This window comes from Lycium barbarum, chromosome 1, assembly GCF_019175385.1.
Source record: "Lycium barbarum isolate Lr01 chromosome 1, ASM1917538v2, whole genome shotgun sequence".
In the NCBI taxonomy this organism is placed as follows: Eukaryota; Viridiplantae; Streptophyta; class Magnoliopsida; order Solanales; family Solanaceae; genus Lycium; species Lycium barbarum.
Window position 1 is genome coordinate 45,480,648 of NC_083337.1, and position 23,087 is coordinate 45,503,734.

At 37.3% G+C, this 23,087-nt stretch overlaps 1 long non-coding RNA gene across 3 annotated transcripts; it reads left to right on the forward strand.

Moving 5' to 3' along the window:
* Positions 1 to 1,176: 1,176 nt before the first annotated feature.
* On the forward strand, positions 1,177 to 12,064 carry LOC132635319 (uncharacterized). Of its 3 annotated transcripts, XR_009580489.1 has the most exons (6): positions 1,177 to 1,398; positions 1,929 to 1,985; positions 4,344 to 4,400; positions 5,107 to 5,195; positions 5,832 to 10,966; positions 11,719 to 12,064. It is a non-coding gene; the product is annotated as an uncharacterized LOC132635319 (long non-coding RNA). The 3 variants fall into 3 exon arrangements; XR_009580490.1 differs by lacking the exon at positions 4,344 to 4,400; XR_009580488.1 differs by lacking the exons at positions 5,832 to 10,966; positions 11,719 to 12,064 and having other exon boundaries at positions 5,107 to 5,545.
* The last annotated feature ends 11,023 nt before the right edge of the window (positions 12,065 to 23,087 follow it).

Sequence of the window (23,087 nt, forward strand, 5' to 3'; positions counted from 1 at the left end):
AATAACTCAAGCTCCGGAACAATGGAGCTCTCCAAGCGGCTGGGCAGATGTCCTAAGCCGGAGGATCACCAAACTGAGTGTCTGTACCTGCGGGGATGAAACGCAGCCTCCGAAGAAAGAGGGTCAGTACAAATAGTGTACTGAGTATGTAAGGCATGAAATCGACATATACATAAAATCCTGGAAAACATTTGAGACATGTCAATGAATGGGCAAAATAAATGCATCAGTATAGCTGTTACATCTCGTGTTCTCATGCATTGGAAAGTGTGCGAGTTAAATGATATTAGTGATGGACTAGAGGTTATTCCCCAAGCGTATAGGTGGTTAAAGTGATGGTACACATGTATCGTAAGGATTTGAAGTTAAACCAATCTAAGAAAATAAGTTTTGTCGAGGTTCGAAATTTATTTGATGAAATACGGTCCAAGCTTTAATATCCCGTATTTTCGGACTAGAAAATTGAATCGTCCAACAGGAGCAAATTTACCCGAGCCCGGAGAATTCGATCATATCCAAGGACGAAAATCAAGAGCTCGGTGTATACAAGGAATGAAGTCCCAAAATTATTTAAGATGAAAAAGTGTGATGACGGTAATTGAAAATAATATTTTATGTGTGGCAAATGAGGCTATGGACCATGTTACACTACATGATTATCATAATGAGTATATTAAGTATGTTAAAAATGATTACTATTTAAGTGAATCGAGATCAAGAAATTAATCATATGTGTAATTGAGTAAATTGGGGATCATGGTGGAAGTAAATAAATCAATTGGAATAGTTGGATAATTTTTAGGATAGACACATGTCCGTGTGACTCATGGCTAGGTGGCAGAAAGTTGATGTGTGTGCTTGCATTTATATAAGTGATGGCACCTATAAGTGATTAGTGTCAAATTGTAGGCCATAGAGACCCCACGTTTAAGGACAAGAATGTATTGCAACCTATATCGGTTATGTTGCAATTTATTTAAGGAAAGATGACGCTGTATATATATATATATATATATATATATATATATATATATATATATATATATTTAACAAGCAGCACCATATTTATATTATTGAAGGAATAGCAACAGCTCACAAAGAAAGGAACAGCAACGTCCTTGCTCTTTCTCTTTTTGGAAAAAAATAAATTTTCTTTCCTTTCTACTTCTAAAAATATTGGGTGCTACACGTTGGTATTTATATATAGATACATATACAGATTTCAAAACATATAAAATTGAGAAATATCTCCTTATCATATGGGCAGCAACGTTATTCAATTTCGTATCGGGTTTCGTTCACCGCTTGGATTTCGTTGTTCCATTTTGTCGTGTCATTGGATCCGGACTTTCTTCAAAGTAAAGTAAAGAGGAAGAAGATTATTTCTTGGCATATAAGGTAATAATTCTCCTCTCCTAGGTATATTTAAATTCATCCAGGTCATAGTTATATTGTGGGATGAGAAATACGAAAATTATACCGTAAATCGTATTTGATCTTGTTGTTGGCTTATGGGCTGTATGTTGGACTGTTTTGTGAGTTAGGTGGACGTTGGTATAGGTGGGAATTATGTTATATAGAATGAATAAGATGTTCTTGAGGTTGCTATATATGTACATGTGTTTATGAAAAGAACTGATGGAAGATTTGTCTATATAGATTTGGACTAAAACTCGAGGAAAGAGATTTTGTGTTCTTGAATTAGTTCAAAAGGGATTATGGCATAATTCTTACTTAGTTTGATATGGAAACTTGTATGTACGATTGTTGCTAATGTTGTTACCATTGATTGGAAGTTGTTTAAAGTTGGATTGGAGTGGGTAACATAGGGGAGGTGTTGTCCGACTTTTATTAAGTAACGTGCTAGCTTAGGCTATGGATTTTGAGTGCGCTATAGTTAATACTTGATATAAATAATATTACTGTAGATTGGGAAGCCCGGGATCTGGTTTGTGGTAAGCTTGGCTACGGTTGATCTACGACAGGTATGTAAAGTTAACCCTTCTTTCTTTTTGGCATGATCTTTATGAAACGAACAGACGATGTGTATATGATTCCAAAGAAGTTCCTATTCTTAGAGCCACTAGTATGGCTAATGTTCTTGATTTCCAAAAGCTATTTCATTATGTCTTGATACGTGTATATGATTCCAGAAGTTCTATTTGGATATAATCAATAGTGATATTCGAAAGGTACTTGATATGACTATTGTCTTGATTTTCAAACGATAGTTCGTTTTGATTATTCTATTGAGTCTCAAATATGATTTAATTTGCATATGGTTGCTCACTACTCTACTCGTGCATGCCTCAATATATCTTTCACTGAGGGAAAAAACCATAGTTAAGGACTAGTTATATCAATTGAAAGATATAAGAGAAGAATATAGGGTCTGCATAAAGACTAGCGAGGCGACGCTAAGGTATTTTTCGGGCTGATTTGAGCCCCTACACATACTCTTGTAAAGATTGCAGCACAATGCGTGACAGAAAAACTAAGAGTAAAATCAGAGTAAAGAAGCAATAGAAGGGTTTGAATTAATAATAAAGAAACGACACGAAATAATATGTCTAAAGTGTTATAGGTTGGACTAAGTGAAATTGTGAAATGGTTTAAGCGAGATAACCAGAACGAGCTGGTTAAGACAGTGAATTTATATGACAAAAATAAATTAAAAAATTCAGAATTATACCAGTTGGTGATAGACAGATTACAGAGCATTTATGTAAAGTTATTATGAGGGAACTCCAGTGCTACTTGATAGTCAACTCTAAAGATCGAGATTAAGAGCTAAAAGGTAAAGTGACAGTGAAAGTCGAGAAGTGAGATATGATATTAGTAATGGACACGAGTAATGATATTAGTAATGGACACGAGGTTATTCCCCAAGCGTATATGTGGTTAAAGTGATAGTACACATGTATCGTAAGGATTTGAAGTTAAACCAATCTAAGAAAATAAGTTTTGTCGAGGTTCGAAATTTATTTGATAAAATACGATCCAAGCTATAAAATCCTGTATTTTCGGACTAGAAAATTGAATCGTCCAACAGGAGCAAATTTACCCAAGCCCAGAGAATTCGATCATATCCAAGGATGAAAATCAAGAGCTCGGTGTATACAAGGAATGAAGTCCCAAAATTATTTAGAACGAAAAAGTGTGACGACGGTGATTGAAAATAATATTTTATGTGTGGAAAATGAGGCTATGGACCATGTTACACTACATGATTATTATAATGAGTATATGAAGTATGTTAAAAATGATTACTAATTAAGTGAATCGAGATCAAGAAATTAATCATATGTGTAATTGAGTAAATTGGGGATCATGGTGGAAGTAAATAAATCAATTGGAATAGTTGGATAATTTTTAGGATAGACACATGTCCCTGTGACTCATGGCTAGGTGGAAGAAAGTTGATGTGTGTGCTTGCATTTATATAAGTGATGGCACCTTTAAGTGATTAGTGTCAAATTGTAGGCCATAGAGACCCCACGTTTAAGGACAAGGATGTATTGCAACCTATATCAGTTATGTTGCAATTTATTTAAGGAAAGATGACGTTGCATATATATATTTAACAAGCAGCACCATATTTATATTATTGAAGGAATAGCAACAGCTCACAAAGAAAGGAACAGCAACGTCCTTGCTCATTCTCTTTTTGGAAAAAAAATCATTTTCTTTCCTTTCTACTTATAAAAAAAATGGGTGGTGCACGTTGGTATTTATATATAGATACATATACAAATTTCAAAACATATAAAATTGAGAAATATCTCCTTATCATATGGGCAGCAACGTTATTCAATTTCGTTTCTCCTCTCCTAGGTATATTTAAATTCATCCAGGTCATAGTTATATTGTGGGATGAGAAATACGAAAATTATACCGTAAATCGTATTTGATCTTGTTGGTTGCTTATGGGCTGTATGTTGGACTGTTTTGTGAGTTAGGTGGACGTTGGTATGGGTGGGAATTTATTTATATAGAATGAATAAGATGTTCTTGAGGTTGTTATATACGTCCATGTGTTTATGAAAAGAACTGATGGAAGATTTGTCTATATAGATTTGGACTAAAACTCGAGGAAAGAGATTTTGTGTTCTTGAATTAGTTCAAAAGGGATTATGGCATAATTCTTACTTAGTTTGATATGGCAACTTGTATGTACGATTGTTGCTAATGTTGTTACCATTGATTTGAAGTTGCTTAAAGTTGGATTGGAGTGGGTAACATAGGGGAGGTGCTGCCCGAATTTTATTAAGTAACGTGCTAGCTTAGGCTATGGATTTTGAGCGCGCTATAGTTAATACTTGATATCAATAATATTACTGTAGATTGGGAAGCCCGGGATCCGGTTTGTGGTAAGCTTGGCTACGGTTGATCTACGACAGGTATGTAAAGTTAACCCTTCTTTCTTTTTGGCATGATCTTTATGAAACGAACAGACGATGTGTATATGATTCCAAAGAAGTTCCTATTCTTAGAGCCACTAGGATGGCTAATGTTCTTGATTTCTAAGAGCTATTTCATTATGTCTTGATACGTGTATATGATTCCAAAAGTTCTATTTCGATATAATCCATAGTGATATTTGAAAGGTACTTGATATGACTATTGTCTTGATTTTCAAATGATAGTTCGTTTTGATTATTCTATTGAGTCTCAAATATGATTTAATTTGCATATGGTTGCTCACTACTCTACTCGTGCATGCCTGAATATGTCTTTCACTGAGTCCCGGGCCAGGATACGTTTTCGTGCACAGTTTCACTGCATTGTTCACCGAGTCTCTCACTAGAGGGCCGGGTACGGTATATATATATATATATGATGGTGTTATGATGTGTTTATGGCGCCAACGATAATATGTGGCGACCTTATTCACCGAGTCCCATAATGGGCCGGGTATGATATATGATATTGACATGCATGATTTATGTTTCAAAAGGCAAGTGTTTTGGTATTCTGGATGTTCTACTTGTCTCCTGTACTCCCTATTTCACTATGATTCTCTTTACTGTATTTCATGCTTTATATACTCAGTACATATTCCGTACTAACCCCCTTTCTTCGGGGGGCTGCATTTCATGCCCGCAGGTACAGATAGTCGGTTTGGTGACCCTCCAGCATAGGACTTCTACTCAGCTGTCTTGGAGAGCTCCGTTGTTCCAGAGCCTAGACTTTTGGTACAGATCTTATGATGTATACGTATATGTTTATCCTGGGGTACAGCGGGGCCCTGTCCCGTCATATTTCACTATCGATACTCTTAGAGGTCTGTAGACATATGTGTGGGTTGTGTATAAGTTCTGTTCAGCTGTGTCTATACGATGTGCTATGATATGATGTTCGTCTGTAGTGGCAGCCTTGTCGGCTTGCATATGATATTGATAGGTAGTGGCAGCCTTGTCGGCTTGCGTATCATTTTATGATTTGATTAGTTGTGACTCCTCAGGAGATAGTTTATCTGGATATGTATATACGTGACGACGTTATGAACCTTGGAGTTCTTTTACAAGTTCCCATATTTTTCTTAGATTCAGTTTGACTATATCCAACAGGTACGTATACGAGTGTCCAGGTCGGGCACTAGTCATGGCCCACGGGGTTGGGTCGTGACAAAAGTTGTATCAGAGCAGTTCATCCTCGGAGTGTCTACAGACCGTGTCTAGTAGAGTCTTGTTTATCGGTGTGTTGTGCACCACATCTATAAACAGGAAGCTACAGGACATTTAGAATGTTACCTTTCTTTCATATCTAAGATCGTGCGATAGAGCCCAACCATAGGAAATGAAATTCCTTACACTAACCTTTGATTTCAGCTGAAGAAGGACATCGACAGAAGAAAGTGACTGATGATATTAGAAGCTACACAGTACACAGGTAAGCAACGGTGCGAAAGAGGCATGTCGGATAGGGTAAGATTATTGAGGTATGATTGAAATGTAAAGTTGAGGAATGAAAGAGAAGGTTGATACAAAGGTCTAACAGGACGGATCGTTAAAGGATCAGGTACGTCTCGAGGTGCGATATGTGAGGTAAGTTTCGACACCTTTATACTTTTTACTTGAAATTGGGAGCCCTATGTGGCTATGATACGATATTATATATACGTATATATGTTGGCCCTGTGAGGCATTGTTGGTATTTCCTGCGTGCAGGTTTTGGGATAGTAAGAAGTGCAGAGGACACTCTGCCCAAATTTTCCCAGAAATAGAAAAAAGAGAATGAGATATAAGTTCATAATATGTCTTGAAGGTCGATACCGATTGGGTAAATTTATTATGTTAGATTAAATCTTTAAGAGATACCCTCCATGTCATCCGTAAGAGGCACCATTCTTACTTGGGAAATTTTATTTCGAAGAAGCATATATGAGCAGCAAAGTTTGGAATTCATTTGAACGGACCAGAATACTCTCTAGCCACATTTTTACCTTAGAAAAGCTCATGTTGAAGGGCAAAATACGTCCAGCAATTAAGTTTCACTTTTATTGAAACGTACAAAGCATACAGCAAATATTTTATGAACTAAATAATTTGTTCACGACTCAAGAATAAATCTGGAGGTAAACCATGTGAATCAAGCACTAGAAGCCCTGTGGTGCTTGTTAGATTCTAGTTTTCTTCTTGTGGTGGTTGGAGAATGCCTCATGGTGACATTTTATTAGTTATTAATAAACTAATTGGAGATGGAATTTGTGGAAGGAAAATTCAAACTTGTGGGCTGTCTAGGATCATGTGTTTCATATGTTGATGAAATGCTAGGATAATTCGGAAGGGCTTGTGATACTAAGGGATGATTTAGAAAAAGGTGGCAAATCTTAACAAAACATTTTATTGAGATATCGAGTGAACTGATAAGTAGGGATAAATTATGACGAGTTTACAGTTAAAAGGAGTAATAGTATTATTGAGATAAAAGTACGGAGGAGGAAGAATTATGACAAATTATGTAGTTATTGATAAGACAGCTTGTGAGATATTAAGGATAAGATTGATCAGAAAGGGTGAAGGGTTAAATACGCCTGCTCCACAGAGTGCAATTAAAACATAGTAAGAATCGTGAATAAGGTTAGGGAGTGTTATGTTATAGGATGGATTACGAACAGGATATAATGTGAATACCATAAGGATTGTTATAGAAATGAGTAAAGCCTAGCAAGGAAGTAACTAAAGGATATGATGTGATCAGCGTGAAACGGAAAAGCAAATATAGAACAAAAAAAAAGATTTACAAAGTCCTATAGGGAAAGTTCAGAATAGAGATCAAGTGGTAACGAAAGTGAAAGCGAGCACGGGGAGAGAAGGAGTTAATAGAAGGAAGAAGATAAGAAGAAAGCGAGTGGGATTACAGTGTAGCAATGTGTTATGACGTGTATAGCTGAGAAAATGAGTAATATAAGCGACAGAATTGTGAAAGACCGAACTAAAGGAAGATGAGCAACGGGACAGAATGAATGCCAGAAATGACTGGTATGATAAGAACAAATAGGGATGAACAGAACATACTTTGAAAATGAGAAAGGGGTTATGTAGAAGTAGTGTTTTCCGAAGGATATGGGAGTAGCATGAGATTCCTCGTGCACAAAATAAAATATGGACATACACTAGAGAAATGAAAGGAATACTAAAGGAAGCACTCAAGACAGACATAATTAATTGAGTATGAGTATACGATAAAAGGGAAATATATAGCTACAAAATTAAGGTGGAGTATGACGAGAAGGTGATAAGACAAGACCACTATTAAAACGAATTTGATATGATTTTGAGTAAGTTAGAAGTTAGCGTTGGGTAAACAACAAGGGTGAAATAGCGTAAGGCATAAAGGAATACTGCGTGTATGTGACTTCACCTCGAAAATAGTGGAATCCTTAAAGGACAGGGATTGTGGATTTGCGAAACAACTGACGTATTGTGAATTTATTAGAAGAAACAGATGATATCTGTTGGGATAAAGATAGTGTTATAGGAAAGCTTGGGACACTTATCATCAGAATATAAGTGCTACCTAATTGAGAATTTGAAACGACTATAAGCACTAGCTAATTACTGATCGGAATAAATGGAATGTGGCTTTGGTTAAGGTTTCGTACGTGGGGAATCAAAGTTATAAATGATAAAAAAAAGGCATCGATATGGTATAAGTACAACCCCAAAGGGGGGGAAGCGGGTGAAAGCAAAGTAAGTATAAATGGAAACAATTGACACTGAAATATATTTGATATAAATGCTTAAATTTCAATTGAGATCCCTTGCTGAAACAAGTTAATAAGCTCTGATAGCCAGCAATGAATGGATAGAAGAAAGGATGGTATTTGAGACAAGACTAAGGATCAAATGTAAGGATTCTGTATAATATGACATTAGAAAGTGAATGCTTATAAAAAGGAAGAATACGACAAGAAAATGGTAACGAGTAGCTTAAGAGATATTATAAAGGATAGCAACGCTATACTGGATTAGAGGTTAAGGCATTGGCAATAGGGTTTCTTGCTAATGATACTGTAACTTATAAGTAGCAAAGGAGGAAGGACAAGAAATCTCCTATAGTAGGATATGAGAAAATCAAATGGTGAATAAGGAAAGGGGAAGGAACATGACAAGATAAACCGCAAGTGAGTTCTAGTACAAATAAGATATGCAAAACAGAATAAACCAGGAGAGGGGAAAACTATGACTAAGATTGAATATACTCTATACAAGTTGTACAAGAATAGTTATGCAATCTATGAATATTTCTATGCTAAAAATGAGACCAAGTGAGTACTTGATAAGAAGAGTAAGGATTTAGTAATAACAATGTGGTTACGATATTTTGGATACATTAGGGAAAGGTGTAAGATGGTTTGAACCCAAGTACCGAGATGAAATTAGTACTGAGGGAAAAAACCATAGTTAAGGACTAGTTATATCAATTGAAAGATATAAGAGAAGAATATAGGGTCTGCATAAAGACTAGCGAGGCGACGCTAAGGTATTTTTCGGGCTGATTTGAGCCCCTACACATACTCTTGTAAAGATTGCAGCACAATGCGTGATAGAAAAACTAAGAGTAAAATCAGAGTAAAGAAGCAATAGAAGGGTTTGAATTAATAATAAAGAAACAACACGAAATAATATGTCTAAAGTGTTATAGGTTGGACTAAGTGAAATTGTGAAATGGTTTAAGCGAGATAACCAGAACGAGCTGGTTAAGACAGTGAATTTATATGACAAAAATAAATTAAAAAATTCAGAATTATACCAGTTGGTGATAGACAGATTACAGAGCATTTATGTAAAGTTATTATGAGGGAACTCCAGTGCTACTTGATAGCCAACTCTAAAGATCGAGATTAAGAGCTAAAAGGTAAAGTGACAGTGAAAGTCGAGAAGTGAGATATGATATTAGTAATGGACACGAGTAATGATATTAGTAATGGACACGAGGTTATTCCCCAAGCGTATATGTGGTTAAAGTGATAGTACACATGTATCGTAAGGATTTGAAGTTAAACCAATCTAAGAAAATAAGTTTTGTCGAGGTTCGAAATTTATTTGATAAAATACGATCCAAGCTATAAAATCCTGTATTTTCGGACTAGAAAATTGAATCGTCCAACAGGAGCAAATTTACCCAAGCCCAGAGAATTCGATCATATCCAAGGATGAAAATCAAGAGCTCGGTGTATACAAGGAATGAAGTCCCAAAATTATTTAGAACGAAAAAGTGTGACGACGGTGATTGAAAATAATATTTTATGTGTGAAAAATGAGGCTATGGACCATGTTACACTACATGATTATTATAATGAGTATATGAAGTATGTTAAAAATGATTACTAATTAAGTGAATCGAGATCAAGAAATTAATCATATGTGTAATTGAGTAAATTGGGGATCATGGTGGAAGTAAATAAATCAATTGGAATAGTTGGATAATTTTTAGGATAGACACATGTCCCTGTGACTCATGGCTAGGTGGAAGAAAGTTGATGTGTGTGCTTGCATTTATATAAGTGATGGCACCTTTAAGTGATTAGTGTCAAATTGTAGGCCATAGAGACCCCACGTTTAAGGACAAGGATGTATTGCAACCTATATCAGTTATGTTGCAATTTATTTAAGGAAAGATGACGTTGCATATATATATTTAACAAGCAGCACCATATTTATATTATTGAAGGAATAGCAACAGCTCACAAAGAAAGGAACAGCAACGTCCTTGCTCATTCTCTTTTTGGAAAAAAAATCATTTTCTTTCCTTTTTACTTATAAAAAAAATGGGTGGTGCACGTTGGTATTTATATATAGATACATATACAAATTTCAAAACATATAAAATTGAGAAATATCTCCTTATCATATGGGCAGCAACGTTATTCAATTTCGTTTCTCCTCTCCTAGGTATATTTAAATTCATCCAGGTCATAGTTATATTGTGGGATGAGAAATACGAAAATTATACCGTAAATCGTATTTGATCTTGTTGGTTGCTTATGGGCTGTATGTTGGACTGTTTTGTGAGTTAGGTGGACGTTGGTATGGGTGGGAATTTATTTATATAGAATGAATAAGATGTTCTTGAGGTTGTTATATACGTCCATGTGTTTATGAAAAGAACTGATGGAAGATTTGTCTATATAGATTTGGACTAAAACTCGAGGAAAGAGATTTTGTGTTCTTGAATTAGTTCAAAAGGGATTATGGCATAATTCTTACTTAGTTTGATATGGCAACTTGTATGTACGATTGTTGCTAATGTTGTTACCATTGATTTGAAGTTGCTTAAAGTTGGATTGGAGTGGGTAACATAGGGGAGGTGCTGCCCGAATTTTATTAAGTAACGTGCTAGCTTAGGCTATGGATTTTGAGCGCGCTATAGTTAATACTTGATATCAATAATATTACTGTAGATTGGGAAGCCCGGGATCCGGTTTGTGGTAAGCTTGGCTACGGTTGATCTACGACAGGTATGTAAAGTTAACCCTTCTTTCTTTTTGGCATGATCTTTATGAAACGAACAGACGATGTGTATATGATTCCAAAGAAGTTCCTATTCTTAGAGCCACTAGGATGGCTAATGTTCTTGATTTCTAAGAGCTATTTCATTATGTCTTGATACGTGTATATGATTCCAAAAGTTCTATTTCGATATAATCCATAGTGATATTTGAAAGGTACTTGATATGACTATTGTCTTGATTTTCAAATGATAGTTCGTTTTGATTATTCTATTGAGTCTCAAATATGATTTAATTTGCATATGGTTGCTCACTACTCTACTCGTGCATGCCTGAATATGTCTTTCACTGAGTCCCGGGCCAGGATACGTTTTCGTGCACAGTTTCACAGCATTATTCACCGAGTCCCTCACTAGAGGGCCGAGTACGGTATATAGATATATATATATATATATATATATATATATATATATATATGATGGTGTTATGATGTGATGGTGTTATGATGTGTTTATGGCGCCAAGGATGATATGTGGCGACCTTATTCACCGAGTCCCATAATGGGCCAGGTATGATATATGATATTGACATGCATAATTTATGTTTCAAAAGGCAAGTGTTTTGGTATTCTGGATGTTCTACTTGTCTCATGTACTCCCTATTTCACTATGATTCTCTTTACTGTATTTCATGCTTTATATACTCAGTATATATTCCGTACTGACCCCCTATCTTCGGGGGGCTGCATTTCATGCCCGCAGGTACAGATAGTCGGTTTGGTGACCCTCCAGCATAGGACTTCTACTCAGCTGTCTTGGAGAGCTCCGTTGTTCCGGAGCCTAGACTTTTGGTACAGATCTTATGATGTATACGTATATGTTTATCCAGGGGTACGGCGGGGCCCTGTCCCGTGATATTTCGCTATCGATACTCTTAGAGGTCTGTAGACATATGTGTGGGTTGGGTATAAGTTCTGTTCAGCTGTGTCTATACGATGTGCTATGATATGATGTTCGTCTGTAGTGGCAGCCTTGTCGTCTTGCGTATCATTTTATGATTTGATTAGTTGTGACTCCTCAGGAGATAGTTTATCTTGATATGTATATACGTGATGACGTTATGAACCTTGGAGTTCTTTTGCAAGTTCACATATTGTTCTTAGATTCAGTTTGACTATATCCAACAGGTACGTATACGAGTGTCCAGGTCGGGCACTAGTCATGGCCCACGGTTTTGGGTCGTGACAATGACTATATCAAAGGAACACATATATCCATAGAAATATCACAAGAAAGGCCACAGCGTCACCCCCTGTCAACTGTGCTATATATATACACATCATAACAAAGGCCACAGCGTCACCTCCGGTCAACTGTGCCATACATATACACATCACAACAAAGGCCACAACGCACCCCCTATCAACTGTGCCATATATATACACATCACAACAAATGCCACAGCACACCCCTAGTCAACTGTGCCATATATATACACATCACAACAAAGGCCACAACACACCCACTGTCAATAGTGCCATATATATACACATCACAACAAAGGCCATAGCACACCCCCCGTCAACTGTGCCATATATATACACATCACGACAAGGGCCACAGCATCACCCCCTGTTAACTTGGCCTTGTAATACACAACAAAGGTCATAGCGTCACCCCCTGTCAATTGTGCCTTATATATACATGAAGAATGAAAATGAGTGCAGTGCATAATCAAAATGAAATAATAGAGCCTCTCTGTAATGTCACAAAATAGCCATATACATATATTATACTCATGGCATGCATAGGTTTCAAATGAAAACTATCGCTCTATCCCACCATGGAGGAACAATTTATAAGGTGAGATCAACAACAATGAAATAAATCAAGAAAATCATGAAATAGCTTAACATTTTCACATCATCGTTGAAATCATATTTGAGACCTTTAAGCATAAAATCATCCTTAACGTAATCCTCATAAAAATTCTCATTCTTAACATCATAAGAAGCTTTAAGAGTCATAAACTTCTAGCTTGTGAAATCAAGGACGTTATGAAAACACTTATGGACTCATACCATAGGAATCATTCCTTTGAAAGAAAGGGACGAACCTTAACATACCTGTTCAACTTCCTACTTGTTACGCTTATCCGCCCGAGAATGTAAATCTACATTCGAGAGCAATTACACTAACGTTAGACTCATCACGGTACACTTGTCCTAAGTTTTCAAATTAAACTATTTTATATCCTGCCGGGAATCGGGCAGCATCCCCCCTGTTTATATGCCTAGCCCGAAATCTCAATTCAGCAACCAAAAACAACAACAACCATACCAACATCAATAATATCATTTCCAACACCAATATGTACCATAAAACAGCACACACGCTGTTTTCCAACTTCCATAACTAACAAACTTACTACACAATTATTTAACGACTTTGTCTCCGATAATAAGCCTTAAATAATACCAAAAGAGAAAGATTCATACTTTTTTTTCTTGTTAAGAAAGAAATATCCTCAATATCCACGCTAAAATGCATCGCAAAACAATACTATAATCACAACCATGCGTTATCCGGACCTAAACTAATATTCCATCACTTGAAAATTGCTCACTTTTTGGTACTCTCACTCTCCCTACTGATTTCTGGAAATTTTTTGACTAAAATCTGGTGAAAAAGGGGATTTTTACTCCTTATATAAGGGTCAAATTCGGGTCGGGGTCACTGTAGCAGTACTGTAGCACGCGTTTCTGCTTTGTCAGCCGAAGTTGTAACGTCCATATTTCTCTACTCTGATGTCCTATCGACCAGCGGTTTATTGAATTGGAAACTATACTCGACGAACTTCATTTTAGGATTTTGTTTCACTTCAACAAACTTCATATGCGAAGAGATATTCGTCCCCCAAGTTGGACCAAAACTTTCACACACAAACTTCACCCATCCTTTCTCCAAAGTCGTACTACTCCATTACTTCCACTCATTTCCTTATAAAACCTTCCGGTATACCTTATATACATCCTTCACTCATTAAATATACTTAATAATGCTTGCTCCTTACATTCCAAAGTGGTTTTACTTAACCATAACTCAACATACTTATGTTTCAAATTTGATAAGTGCTTCTTCGAAGATACGGGGTGTAACACCCACATAATCAAAAATCATACAAGCCTAATTGGATCACAACTCCACACCATGTCCGAAGACCTACCTTGCTTTCCCCGTCAATACTATGTAACATATACGAATCGCTAATCAAAGCCTACCTAAAGTACGCAATAGCCTGCCTCAATGCCGAGCACGAGCCTCAAACAGTCAAACTTGGGCCTTCCCCTTCTGGAGTGCTTCCGAACGCTCAAAGTCTAAAAATCAAACGATCTACATTAGACTACGAATCAAATGATATAAATATTGCCATACTTTTAGGAAGCCGCAAATTAACCCTAAACGTGACTACGACTTTAGAAAGGGTAAAATGGGAAGTTATAGGTTGGAAAAGGTCAATCCCAAGTTTTATAATTTCAATTATTCATAATCAATACCAATTAGTTCTCAATATGCCGTAATTTCATCAATAGGCAAAAAACCCCAAATTAGAAAGGAACCCTAGTTTCCATGACTTTGATTCTTAAAATAAAGGAAGATTCAAGCCTAGAAGCTAATTACTCAATGATTAGATGGTAGAAATCAACAAATAAAACAATATAACCCAATTAGATTAAGAGAGATTTACAATCAACAACCTAGGGTTCATAAACCCATGTTCCCCAAATAGCTCATTAACTACCATGGATTCAATTCTGATCTTAGAAAAGTCATAAAGAGAGGAGTAGGAACTTACCAAGGAAGATTCTACCCCATAAGCTCTATACATCACCCACATAAACACTATTTAGGTTAAGACATTGAGAATCGATTGAATGATTCTTTTCAATGATTTTCGCATCCGCGTACACCCTGTCCGCGGATGCGGACTCACTTCTGCGAAAAGGCCTCTACCTCTGTAGAACCATTTAACCACATCATTACTCGTGTCTGCGGGCCAAGTCCCATGTGGGCGAACCCGCAGATGCGAACCCATTCTCGCAGAAAGGGGACATAAGAAAAAATCTGGTTTTCACCAAGTTCAACCCAAAATCCCGACATCTATCTGAGACCTCATGGACATAAACCGAACATGCAGACACAAGTAAAAACATACTATAAGCTCAACAGTAGCCCCAAAATTCCCAACGAAGGTCATTTTGACCCGATCAACCCCCAAAACTCCAAAGACAAATTTTCAACCAAAGAGTTAAAACGTTCTCGAGTGCCTCGAGAACCGAACCAATCACTCCACCAAGTCATAAACGACCCTCCAGAGCTCACGGAATGAAAAAAATTCTTAAAAAGGTCTGTTTACCCAAAAATCAACTATTAGTCAAATGTTTTCACTTAAGGGTTTTAATTCTCTCAGATCTTACTAAACCTCGCTTGAAGACCTCAAGAACAGGGTCGACGGGATAAAATGGCCAAGACGCGCATAACGACCGAACGGTCGTTACAGTACCGGGAGATGGAAAAGTCCTTGCATTGCATTCACTTGCATATCTGTACATTCTATTAATTTCCTTGTTGTATGAGTTATTTATTTGATGTTTGGACGACCTTATATGTCGTTTGGATACTTCATGGACTCAAGGATTTAGATGCTTTATCTAGGCTTGTAACGGAAGATTTTTGTATGGATTATGATTATTATTACTTTGGACTAATAGTGGTTAAGTGTGGAAGTACTTTTCGTATATCAACCCTCAACCCCATTTTCGTTAGGTTCGGTCGATAATGCTGCTGAGTACCGATTATTTTTTATACTCCCGCTACACTTGTTGCACCCTTTTGTGTGCAAACTTTATTCCTATCACGAGTGGATCTCATGACATTGTCAATCATTGAGGAGACCATCCAGACTATTCGAGGCGAGCCTTTGGTGTGATTCACGGCACCAGATCTTCTTCAGCTATCCTTACTTTCTGTCTTTTGACTCTAGACAGTTTATGCATTTCGGGATATATTCCCAGACTTGTACTTTATCTTAGTCTGTTCTTGTACTAGTGACATCTGACTCTGGGGGTTGTAACACTTTATTATGTTTTCTATGACAATGAACTTATTAAGACTTTAAATGACCTGGATGATTTCTTTCCGCATTTAATTCCCTTATGCATTGTCCTAACGGGTTGTGGATGGCTTACTAACTTGGTGGGAGTTAGTGCCTTCATGGCTTATCAAATTGGGTCGTGACACTTAAATAGAAACATTCTTGTCTCAATTCCAATAGAACTCAAATATCGGAAAGTCAACCTTCTGTTGCATCATTGTTTCTATAAAAAGGAAGTTCACACCCATTTAGAAAGACCACTAAACATAGTTAAACGGAGATAATAATCATGAAATATATAGGAGATAAATGCATTAGTAGAAGCCAAACTGGTGCTTTCTTGTATGTTGTAGTTGTGTCCTTTTACTCACATCTAAGAGTTGTGCATAATGCATAAACTCTGATTCATCTAAATGATTTCCCTATTTTAGGTGGTAGTTATTGGTAGAAGATGTTCAGTGTCACATCGCTTTTCTTTTTCCCAACCTTATATTATATAATGTTAAATAGATATAGATTCCTTGAGCTATCTCTTGTGCCTGCAATAAATTTTCAGCTGGTCAACAAGGAATTCAGTTTTGTGGATAATATTTTATAGAGAATAGCAAATATAATAGCTAGACAATAGACAAGTTTCAAATATTTATAAAACTCGAGTAGGTGCATGCATTAAACTTGGTTTTCATGCCAAAATAGAACTAACAATTTTTCAACAAATACAATATAGATAGGACTGAGGAAAACAAACATTTATGTTTTTATAGTAACCAACAACTATTAGGAAAAAGATACAACGGTGGTCCATCGGCATAACTTGTTGCGACCCAAATCTATGGGCCGCAACAAGTGCCCGACCATTGCTGGCCAAGCACTCCTGTGCTTGCGTTTACTTCTCACTGACTATCCTGGGCCCATATACAATCTGTAACTATACTACATTGTCTCCCGAACAATTGTCATAAAAGACACCGTAATTGGAACTCATGGCCAACACATACATATAAATAACAGCGTGAGCCGTTTTGGCCGCCATACATATATACTGTACAACAAAATAAGTGCCGACGAGGCTGCATAACAACACGGCTACATATCACTGTCTACAGACCTCTATGGAGTACAAACTGTGGAAGGGACAGGACAAGGCCCTGCCATACCCATATATATACGTAACCGAATAGCATACCAAAAGGGTTGTAGCTCCGGATCAATGGAGCGTACCGACTGCCGCTGAGGAGAGGTCCTACTGTTGTGAATCGTCCGATTGGCTACCTGATCCTGCGGGCATGAACGCAGCGTCCGCAAGAAGGGACGTCAGAACGAGTAATGTACTGAGTATGTAAGGCATGAATAATAACATAGTAAGGGATGTAAAGTATGAATAATAACAGAATGGAAATATAGAGCGTATCGTAAGATAAAAGAGTAACCTGTACATATGAGTGCCTCTTAGGGCGGATGCCATACATGCTTAGCTTTTCATAAAATCTTTCTCATACATATGTATCATAATAATGTTGCGGAACGTGCAGCCCGATCCATATATATATATAAAATGTTGCTGCGGAACGTGCAGCCCGATCCATAAGTATATAATAGTGCCGAGGAACGAACGGCCCGATCCATTTAACCATATCCCGCGTCCGGGCATCCCGCGTCTAGGATGATATCATGTCATATAATACCAACTGATCAGGTGGATACACCTCTATAGCGCTCTGGCCCTTTTTCCCACATTCCCCATATACATATACATATATCATATAAGCAGCATGCAGGAGAGCCCAAAGAAAAGCTATAACTCTATCGGAGTGACGTAAGGTCGGTAACCTCCAAATATATTATGGAATGATCATCGCTCTATCTCACCTTGAAGGAACAATTATTATAAAGTGAGACCATCAATGAAGAATAGCATCAAGAGAACATAGAATAAGATCATAAATCACATAAGGCATCACTTCATATGCTTTGGAATCTCTAAAAATAGTCATCATCCATGAATAAAATTGAGAAATCAAGAAATAGCTCAACATTCTTATATCTTCATTGAAATCGTAAACTTGGAACCTTGAAACCCGGAATCATCATCATCAAAATCAAGGTAGGAAAATATTCTCATCCTTGACATCGTCATTATCATTATGAAAACAGGTTCATTGTTGTTATCATAAGAGCTCACGAAGCCATAAATCTCTGATTTAGAAAATACGAACATTTTGGAAAACATTTATGAATTATTAGGAAAGGAATTATGTCTTGGAGTCATAAACTTCTAAATTTTGAAAACAATGAAGGTATGGAAACATTTATGAAGCCATAACATCGGAATCATGCCTTTGAAAGAAGGGACGAGCCTTAACATACCTGTTCAGCCTCCTATTTTCTACGCTTATCCGTCCGTACTCGTAAATATAAATTTGAGAGAATTCACACTATTGTTAGACTCATCGTTGCATACGTGTACTAAGCTTTCAATTTAAACTACTTTATATTCTGCCGAAAATCGAGCAGCATCTCCCCTATTTATATGCCTTGCCCGAAATCATAATCCAACAACCAACAACACAAAAACAATACCAACATCAACAACTTCATTTCCAACACCAATATGTACCATAAAGCATCCCACACGCTGTTTTCCAACCCCCATAACTAACCAACTTACTACACAATTATTTAACGACTTTATCTCCTTAAATAAACCAGAATTAACAGTAATAATAGGAGATTCATACCTTATTCTTGTTAAAACAGAGATATCTTCAATATCTACCTTGAATCCACCGCAAAACCGTACTAGAATCACATCTATGCGTTTATCGGAGCTTCGATTAATACTCCGTCACTTGAGAATTGCTTAGTTTTTTATTCCCTCTCTCTCTCTCTCTCTCTCTCTCTCTCTCTCTCTCTCTCTCTCTCTCTCTCTCTCTCTGCAATTTTCTGGCAATTTCTAGGCAGATCTGGTGAAAAACAAATGGGTTATTACCCTTTTATAAGGGTCCAATTCGGGTCGGGTCACTGTAGCATTTTACTGTAGTAGTACTGTAGCGGTACTGTAGCACGCATTTCTGCTCTGTCAGCTGAACTTGTAACATCCATAATTCTCCACTCTGATGTCCTATCGACGAGCGGTTTGTTGCGTTGGAAAATAGACTCGACGAACTTCATCTTAGGCATTTGTTTCACCTTAAAACACTTCGTATGCTCAGAGATATTCTTCCCCCAAGTTGGACCAAAATGTTCAAACAAAACATTACCCATCCTTTCTCCGAAGTCGTACTACTTCATTTTTTCCACTCATTTCCTTATAAAACCTTTCGGTATATCTCATATACATCCTTCACTTATTAAATATACTTAATAATGCTTGCTCCTTATATTCCAAAGTGGTTTTACTTAACCCTAACTCAATGTACTTATGTTTCAAATTTGATAAGTGTTCTTCGAAGATACGGGGTGTAACACTACTATACCAACGATGTTCCTATAATGGTCAAAGATCCTTGCAGAAGCTGGGAGTATAGAAAGGTCAATAATATCTTCTATCCATCAAATAGAAAGGGATTGATTAATCCCATGATGTCTTCTGCAATGTTAGGAAAGTAAAACTATCATTAATATTGTCACGACCCGACTAGGGCAGTGACGGGTACCCAGGACTAACCACCGAGCACCACTAGTTCTACTACTTATCATGCTCATTAAACGTTCCTTTATAAAATCCATGCTCAAATTATAAGGAAATCATCTTTCATTTAAGAACATAAATGCTTTTATATACATAAGCCTTTCGGCCATCAAAAAAAAATAAAATATATATATATATATACATAGTAGCAACCTCGTGAGACCATATAACCCACATTGCGTATCTACGAGCCTCTACTAGAGTACTAGACATAAGGTCGGGACAAGACCCCGTCGTGCCCCAAAATATACATATACACAAAAGAATAATCATAAGCACCTCCGAAACAATGGGGTGCTCTCAAATCAGCTACTGGCTCCTACTAGTTTGGATCAAGATCACCTCCTTGTCTCCCTGTGGGCATGAACACAGCGTCCAAAGAAAACGGACATCATTACGAACATTGTTGTGAGTATGAGAGGCATAAACAATAATGATACGTCAATGAGATAAAGAAAGCATCAGTAAGGAGCAATTGTATATGACTGTCTCTTACAAAAGAAATAACACATGCTGTCTTACTTCATAATCATCATCATATCATATGTGCATAAATGTATAAGCTGCCCGTCCATATCGGATCGGTGTGATAATCATTAGCTTGCGTCCAGGCCTCCCGCGTTCGGGGTATCATCTCATGCCGCCCACTAGTGGTGTCTGCCCATGCCATCTGGCCATGGTGTATACGCTGCCTGCCTTAGCGGTGACTGCCCGGCAATATAGGCGCGGTGTTATATCATCATCATAATATGCTCATCATAACGCATGCATAAAGACTCAAGCACAACTATACTTTATCGGGGTGACGTAAGGTTGTGATCCCCCGATTTCATTATGGAGCATTCATTGACATTCTGCCTCACCTTAAAGGAATTAGCATATAAGGTGAGTGTATACAATAGCGACATCAATGGGTTATAGATAGCATCATTAGCTTTATAGGATCACCATATCATAGAATCATACATATTTTTTTATCTCATATAGCTTATTCATGAACATAGGCTCATAGTTTTTCCGGATTGTAAGAAATTCATGAAGAGGAAAAAAGATCATACTATAGGATTCATGCCATAGAAAGAAAGGACTAGCCTCACATACCTTTTTCGTTTAACTAATCTATCGCTTGCTTGTTCTCCCTCAATGCCACGTTTCTACCTTCAAGAGAAGTCGTATTATCATTAGTTAATCGGCTATAAGAACGTATTACTATTTGGAGGGAAAATTGGGCAGCATTTCCTTTGTTTCTACTACTTTTCCCATATTCTATATCAACTCCCAAACGTTCATAACAACATTCACAATATCGCAACCAACAATCATCGTTCATCTACATTTCTCACAATTCACCAGTTCCTTTCAATTTCTCCACAATTATGGTTATAGCTCACTATCGCATTTTCTCATATATAATACTTATTACATGCTCTAAACGTCATTCATAACATATTTACAATCACAACATACTAACATACATAATTCATCCCAAACTATTATTCAACAATGACACTATTCACTCGTTCATGACCCATCTCCTATATCTTTCTATAATTCAAGTGTCTTAGCCTTCCAATACCTTAAACAACATGGTATAGTCATAAAAATTACCTTAGATGATGGATGAACAACCCTTGAGTGGAACTTCTCTTCTTACACTAAAACCCTAACTCACTTCCCTTGAGATTTCTTGGTGTAGATGAACTTTTGCTAGGTTTCATACACTTGTTTTCATGGATTTGGTGTAGTTGATCTTGGATTTCCCTTGAATACTTGTGGATGAATATTAGAGAGTGTTCTAGAGGTTTCTTGAAGAGAGGAGAGTGGAAATGAAATGAATTAATAAAGGGAGGGTCCTTATATTAAATGTTGAAACCTGTCCCGACCAAGATATACGGACCAACATACGGTCCGTACATTTTGTACGGGCCGTATGTATGGTTGTATGTTTGGTCCAGAGAATGGTGTCCCTCTTGGCTAATTATACGGCCTAACATACGGCCAGTATAATTTATACGGCCACTATGTTGGGCCGTATAATGCCCAGTTGTTCCGATTTCGTTTTCGTCGACTCGTTTGATCTCCAATCCTTATGGAACCTTCTTGACACTTGTTAAACACCTCAATACCAATATAAGGGACGTTATCACTCTTGTCTAAGACGTCATTACTCCATCATTAACTATTCGCCCATAATTCTTACCCGACACGCAACATATCCTTTGCTTTCCTTGTTAACCTTTTCCTTTTCGTTAAATGTCTTGAATCTCAATTAGGATCATCAAAGGCTATTTCTCACTTATCGAAACATCGTATACTTCGTGCTCTTCGCCAGCCTATTTACAATATGCTAACGGGGAATTTTCCAAGGTGTAACATTCTCCCCCCCCCCCCCCCCCCTTTTGGAACGTTCGTCCTCGAATGTTAAACACTCGGGAATTCTACGAAAATTTTGCCAGAGTTTCCCCTGTAATATGGCACTACCATCCTGTCACAACAACCCATAATAATATTGTCTCACAGGGCCACAACACAATAGGACTATAAATTGGCCACACACGACCAAAAGCATGAAAAGTAAGCATACATACCTCATAATGTTAGTGTTTCATCTCGAATCTCTCCTGAGGGTTGAAATAAGTGCGGATATGTGGATTTCATCTTCTCTTCCGCCTCCCAAGTCAATTCTTATCGGTTGTGGTTTCGCCATAAGACTTTGACTGAAGCTACTTCCTTATTTCGAAGTCTTCGTACTTGCCTGTCTAAGATGGCAATGGGCACTTCTTCGTATGCTAGCCTTTCTGTCACTTGCACATCATCTATTGGAACCATTTTCGTAGGATCTCCAACACACTTGCGGAGCATCGAGACATGAAAGACTGGATGGACTGATTCAAGCTCTAAAGGCAAGTCCAATTCATAGGCTACATGACCCACCTTGCGGGTAATTTTATAGGGTCCAATGTATGGAGCACTTAATTTCCCTTTCTTGCCAAATCTCATCACCCCTTTCATTGGCGATACCTTAAAAAATACCTAATCATCAACCTGAAATTCCAATTCTCGCCGGAGGTTATCCGCATAAAATATTTGGCGACTTTGGGCTGTTAACAGTCGATCTCGGATCACCTTGACTTTTTCTACCGCTTGCTGAATCAATTCAGGGCCTATTAACTGTACTTCTCCTGTTTCAAACCATCCGATTGGGGACCTGCACTTCCTTCCATATAAAGCTTCGTACGGAGCCATTTGGATACTGGAGTGGTAACTATTGTTGTATGCAAACTC